Below are 6,830 nucleotides of genomic sequence, written 5' to 3' on the forward strand. Positions count from 1 at the left end.
CGAAACGTTTCAGCACAAAAAAAAAAACTGTCCAGATGGCCTGACTGAAAAATGTTGGATTGTATACCTGGATTATTGAGCATGGACTTTGTTGTTAAAATTGAATCGTTTATTTGATATTATTTCCATCTTAACGCGATTCTCGACCTGCCATTGTGTATCCGTTCCTACTTCCTGTTGTCTCAAACCCAGCCGGTCGAAGCAGATGACCACTTGTCCTGAGCCTGGTTCTGCTTGAGAGGTCTTCCTCATGAGGGGGTTTTTCCTTTCCACTGTCGCCTTCATGCTTGCTCAAGATGAGAGTCCGTGACAAAGTTAAGCTCAAAGCAGTCTGCTCATCAGATAATTTTATTAATATACTTTTTGTATACATGAATGTTTCTGTTCAGTGTCCTGCGATGACTTCGGTTGCGACTTGGCATTATATAAATAAACTGAATTGAAAAGCTGAAATGGCTGAAACATCTTTATACACGTGAAGGTGCATTTATTTCTGTCACCAAATCCTCTTTGGTGAAATTATTTCCCATTTTAGTTTTTCTCTATAATTTTTCGTGGTCACAACAAACAGTAATAGACTTTGGCTCCAAAACTGTTAATCTTGCACCTAATTTATTTTTAAAAGTCTAAATATGTAACCTTTTAGTAAAAAAAATAAACATTGTGTGCAAGTTGTTTTTACACAAATAGGTCAACCTGTAGCTATTCTGTGGGAAGCACATATCTGAAACTCATAAAATATGATTTACCAACTAATATTATTCAATGCATAGTAAATGTGCAGGGGTCATTTTACAGAAATATGCATCACTAGCTTTAGCACTAGCTGAAATACACTTTGGTATTTCTCGGTGAAGTTACTGTGGAAGAATTAAAGAGGTTTTATCTGCATCCAGACAAACAATCTGATGATTTCACATTCACTGCCATTATTAGTGATGATCTTTGCTGGAGCTCCTGAAAGAAGTCAAGCCCCTAAATGTCCACATTAATCCACAGAGGCATGGCAGGGTGAAATAAGGCGGCCAACAAACAGTTAAAGGTATTTCTGACAAACAAACAATACAGACGTCTGTTACGTTCAGAGAGGGGATTTTTTTTTTGGACACAGAAATTAGCCGAGGCCCGTTTGTGTGAGCAGTAAGTAGCCGCCCCCCGAATAGCGGATTAATTGGACTGTTTCATGTTTCTCCTTTAAGTTAGCAACAAAACATAAGCCTAGCCTTTTCATACGCCTAATTAAACACAACTCATCTCTTCTAACTGTTTATTTAGCTGTCATTAGTCGAAATAGCCTGACTTGTTTAGGCTTTCTTGAATTGTTTGGCATTTTTACTCGAACGGGTTTTCGTGAACAGAAAGGACCTCGTCTGTTGGTCCGCAGCAGGACAGAAACTTACCGATGCGAGCTTCTCTGTCGTGAAAGAACCGTCCTCACACCGACATATTTCTCCTCATCGCTGCCTTTCCTCGGCTTTAAACCGCCGCCCTTTAAAATCCACCGACCGACAGGACAGAGCTGCACACATCTGCCAAACAATGCCGCGACTGGCTAATCAACGCTGCTACTATATATAGAAAGGCTACGAAGGGGGAAGCGAGATTTTTGTGACAATATTAAACAACCTAAATGGGTTTTTTACTGTAAGACAAGAGTTTATTTAGGAAAATAGTTTAAAAATAACAAAGTAAATGTGTTATAAGATGTACTTTTTCTGTTATTTTTGATGAAACCTGACAAAGGTATTGATTGCCTCCCCCCTTTTAGATAGAAATGGACTGTTCCAATTGTTAAAGGAGTAATACGGCAAATTAGCGTTCCAATTTAATTGAATGATTAGTTTATTTCTAATATAAAGCAAAACGCATTAAATAAAAATCTTTCAAAATTTTTTTTTATATATATAAATATATATATGGTATTATATAACCAATGAAATACAAACAATCTTCTTCCTGTTTCTCATATTTCTACATAAAGTAATTGCCATCTAGTTCTCCCAGCATTTTTCTGATTATCTCATGCTGTTGTATTCATTCATACCCATCTACTCACTACAGATTCATGTTTGAGCTGCTGTTTAATGTACAATATTATTTTATTTATTTATTTAACGTTCATTTAACCAGGCAAATCCCAATGAGATCACATATCTCTTTTGCAAGAGAGGCATGGGCCTTTTACATTATTAGTATTTAGCGTATACTGTATCTCAGATCTTTTAATGTATTGTTTAGTGTATATCATCTTCGATCCTTATATACAATTTAATTTTGTACTTTTTCTTCTTCTTCTTTCGACTGCTCCCTTCTTCAGGGGTCGCCACAGCGAACTAAGTTGCACGAATATATTTTTATACTTTATACTTTTGCTATATTTGAGTGTAACTGGGACCTTGAGTACACAATTTCGTTCAACCTCATGTACCACATGTGATGCGAATGACAATAAAGTGCCTTGAACTTGAACTTGATATACATGTCAATAAACACACATCTACACACACAAACACATTCATAATTACATTAACATTGAACAAATACTTTTTACTGTAATGTCTTTTAAACTTTTTTAAATGGGTGATGTTTGAACATCCCCGTGTTTCTAAACGGAGACTAATTCATACAACAGATGGAAACAAAAACTCTTGTTGTTTTAGCACTTTGATATTTCAAATGATTTATTTTTCTAATATTACAGATTTTTTTTTTCTGTCCAAAAAAAGCATTTATGTATATGTACCTGCAAATGTTGTGTCTTACGTTTTAAATCACTTACGCAGTTTTGTATTTAACCAGATCAACCAGCATTTCACTCCCCAAACTATTCTCCACTAAAGTCATTGATTACATTTGAACAGAAACCTTTTAAATTAAATACTCAAGCCCATGAATCCAACGAGCTGAATATGACACTGTTTGAATTTTGCTTTTAAAGACAGGATCTACACTTGCCTCATTATAGGAGGCTTCCTGCTGACTTTCTTATAAGCTGCTCTCATTACCTTGTAGCCACATCAAAGTGCTTCCCAGAAACCCAGCAGTTATAGGGTTGTTTGTCAGCAGGGGCTTTGAGTGGGACCTTAAAGCCACAGATGACAAGATCAAACACTTAGGAATGTGGACATCTCCAGAAATTTTCCACCTCTGATACATTATTTATAGACCCATGCAATAGGATTGGAAAAAGCTCGTGTTGGTGTTTTTATATAACTAAATAAATGAACAATTATTAAAATTTGAACAACGAAACATACGCAAAGAGACGTTCTTCCTTGAGAAACTCCTTTGCGCCATGAATGGACAGAAAGTGTGATTTGCAGAAAACTGAAAAAAAACATGGAAGAAATGGATATACATTTAAGAATTTTTCTTTCCCATTTTTCCCATCTTTTCATTGATGGGAAATTAATGATATGGTATGTCTCTGTCTGATGAAACATTTCCTGGAAAGACTGCTGTACTGAAAAACAGCCACTCTCCTGCATGTATAAACTAATTCTTGTAAATCCATTGGACCGTTTTTTGTTCCCAACAGACACTGATGTCACATTCTCCAGAAATCCATAGAAGTAATTGTTTTGAAGCTTCAGCCAAAGATAAATGGAACTGCTTTCAGATCTGCATCAGTGAGTCAGAAGCTTTTTATGACGCAAAGATTTATTGATTTAGGCTTTGGACAAAACAATCAAGAGGTGGTGAACTGATTGACTTGGTTATTGATTTATTTGTTTATTGAGATGTGGCTTTATTAGATTAGATAAGTTAATAGAAAGTCATTTAAAAATTGATTACTTTGTTGTTGTTTTTTTTTTCATTAATTATTTTCAGATCCAGAAAAGACTTAAGGTGGCAAGAAAAGAGAGCGAGCAGGTGTTCTTTGCTATGCCCACACTTTTCTGCAGTCACATAATCTGCTGCAATGTTGATTTTCTGTAAGAACAAAGCAAATGGCTGCAGAGTTCATTATGTGCATCTTAAAAGGATCGTTAAACACCAAAGATGTTCAAGGGCCAGAACTGATGCATGAACAGTTTGTGCATTTTTCTGTGATAAAACACCAAATCCAATTAACAGCATATAGCTACAACGGTACAAAATAATTATTAAACTTTAAAGATCATATTTTCAAATTGAGTGTTTTTACCCGAGCGGCATGGTGGCTTAGTTGGTAGAGCTGTTGCTTCTCAGCGAGAAGGTTGTCAATTCAAATCCAAGCCCGGGACCTTTCTGGGCGGAGTTTGCATTAATTCAACCTTTATTTAAACAGATAAATCACATTGAGCCTCAAAGACTCATTTACAAGTGAGACTTGTTTGGGCAGACAAAAACAGTGGTAAACTGGACACATGTAGGAGTTGGAGGCGAAAAAATTCCTATCAGACTTTTTTTTTCTTGCCTGAGAAAAAAGAACCTCTAATATTAAAAAACACCTCGCACAAACAAGCATTTTCTCTCCGTGCATGCATGGGTTTTCTCCGGGTACTCCAGTTTTCTCCCACAGTCCAAAAACTTTAGGCTGATTGGCAACTCTAAATTGTCCCTGGGTGTGATAAAAAGTGTGAATGGTTGTTGGTCTCATGTGTCTATATGTGTCCTATGATGGACTGGAGACCCATGCAGGGTGTCCCTGCCTCTCGCTCAGTGATAACTGGATATGGGCACTAGTGGCCCCTGCGACCCAAAAAGGAAGAAATAGGTAAATATAATGGATGGATGGTGTTTTTACCCAACAAGTTACGAGACTGGAATACATATTTAGGACAGAAAAACATTTTTTCCCCTCTGTTGTAAAGCTGTCATGAAACACTGTGACGAAAGGTAAACTGCTTTACAGCCTTGAGGTAACAGAGGGTTAACAAAGAAAACAAGCTATATCCACCTTATTCCTGGGGGCTCTACTGTATAAACGATTATGGGTACAACTACAACTTCCTGTCAGACACTGAACGTAGCAGTAGCATTTGCTAACCATGGTAGCAGAGCACGGACAGCGGTTCATTCGAAAGTAATTTGCATTCAATTTAGCAGATAAAACCCTGGTATTGTTTTATTTACATGTATTTAATAACTGTAAAGTTTACTAATCTAGCCTTGCTGAGTTCAGGCTGTTGTGTTTGCAGCCGCAGGAACAACCAGACCAAACTAAATCAGTGGCTACAACAACAGAGTTTTCAACACAGACCCAAAACAAAAAGAGTGTTCCTGTGAAAAGCGGTATGGTTTCCATCACCTACCTACAGATGAGGAATTAAGAAGAATGTGTCTGAAAAATGTGAACTTGAAGACCACCCAATCTGTGTTCATTTCACTTTGTTGACAAACGGCAGATGGAGGAAAACCTGCTTCCTACTTTGTGGCTGGACTTCAATAAACCACCGGAGAAAAGATGCCAAATCCTCAGAAGGATTGAAAACAGTATGACAAGAATATCAAGTCTGATTTCAAGTGAATGGAGGGCACAGCATTATAGTATTTGTTCGTCTTTGGTATTATGATTTTCTCTGCGATTAACCCAAGCTCGGTGATGGAGGACTTTAAGGCATTGGCTGGGCTCCATGTCTGCTTTAAGGTCAATAAGATTGTGTCCCACCTCTTTTAACAAAACCCAACTGACATTATGTGTAGATACTAATACACCTCAGAGCTTTTCAGGTTGTTCATCGCTTCACTGTCAGAAGCAACTGAGTCAATGAAGCTAAATTTGCTAGAATATGTATCTGTGGCCACTTCTTCAGGTTGTACTCCCATCACTCGTCCGCAGCAGGCAGCAGTATGATTATTTTGTGATCCCGTTTGAGCTTTGACAGGTGGTGTTCCTACATGTTTAAATGAAATCCCCAATGCTCAGAGAAACTACCAGTACAATAGCTCGTACTGTTAGCACATAAACAAATGCTTGTTCTGGTCGCTGGAAGTCGCTCCCATAATTCACGTAAGGCAGCATGGGGGCTATAAGGTGGATAACACAACATTTACTACAACTCCCAGAAGCGAGAAAACCCTGGGAGAAGACGAGGCCAGGTGACTGAAAAACAAACCAGTTTAGAGAATTTCTGTTTGGGGACCATGGCTGCTGGTAGTGTCGTAGTACTTGAGACCGGTCTTGGTCTTGAGACCGGTCTCAAGACCATTTTTTGATGGTCTTGGTCTTGTCTTGGACTCAACCGCATTTGGTCTCGGTCTTGTCTCGGTCTCGGACAACGAGGACTCGGTTCAAGACCAGTCACGACCACAACTGTGGAAATATCATTAAATTGTGAGAATATTGTCCAGTTTATTTGTCATCCTTGTTTTTATTGTATGCAAAACGTACTGAATCCAATTCAAGCGATAACGTGACTCATTGCTAAATGCATGGTTTTGTTACCGCTGTCACACCCACCGCTTTTCACTTGAACGTAGTTCCGTACCAACAGAACAATACAGACAACAGAATGTAATGTTGCAATCAGAAGTGAAAGTAAGCCGATACAGATAATCTGTGAAAAGATTGAGCTCCAAGACTTGAGGTCTTGATCTTGACTTAGTCTCACTCTCCCTCGGTCTTGGTCTCGGACCCCAAAAGTCTTGGTCTTGTCTCTGTCTTGGTACACTCCGGTCTTGGTCTTGACTTGGTCTCGGGTTAGGTGGTCTTGACTACAACACTAGCTGCTGGAGCATAATACTGTAAATACTGTGCCATCCATCCATTATCTCTTACTCAATTCTTCTTTTCACAGGGATCACTGGTGCCCATATCCAGCAACCACTAGTGTGCGAGAGGCCAGGTACATCCTGGACAGGTCTCCAGTCCATCACAGGACACATGGACAACAACCATTCACTCT

General features: G+C 38.5%; 1 protein-coding gene across 1 annotated transcript in view; it reads right to left on the bottom strand.

The window, feature by feature from the left end:
- Positions 1–1,434, bottom strand: part of LOC119419035 (ras-related protein M-Ras) — a 15,255-nt gene extending 13,821 nt beyond the window's left edge. The window contains exon 1 of the mRNA XM_037686334.1: positions 1,401–1,434. The gene's annotated coding sequence lies outside the window, so the exon portion shown is untranslated. The remainder of the gene's footprint in view (positions 1–1,400) is intronic.
- Positions 1,435–6,830: the final 5,396 nt, after the last annotated feature.

The sequence above is a fragment of the Nematolebias whitei genome, chromosome 13 (assembly GCF_014905685.2).
Source record: "Nematolebias whitei isolate Nwh7 chromosome 13, NemWhi1, whole genome shotgun sequence".
NCBI classification, from domain to species: domain Eukaryota; kingdom Metazoa; phylum Chordata; class Actinopteri; order Cyprinodontiformes; family Rivulidae; genus Nematolebias; species Nematolebias whitei.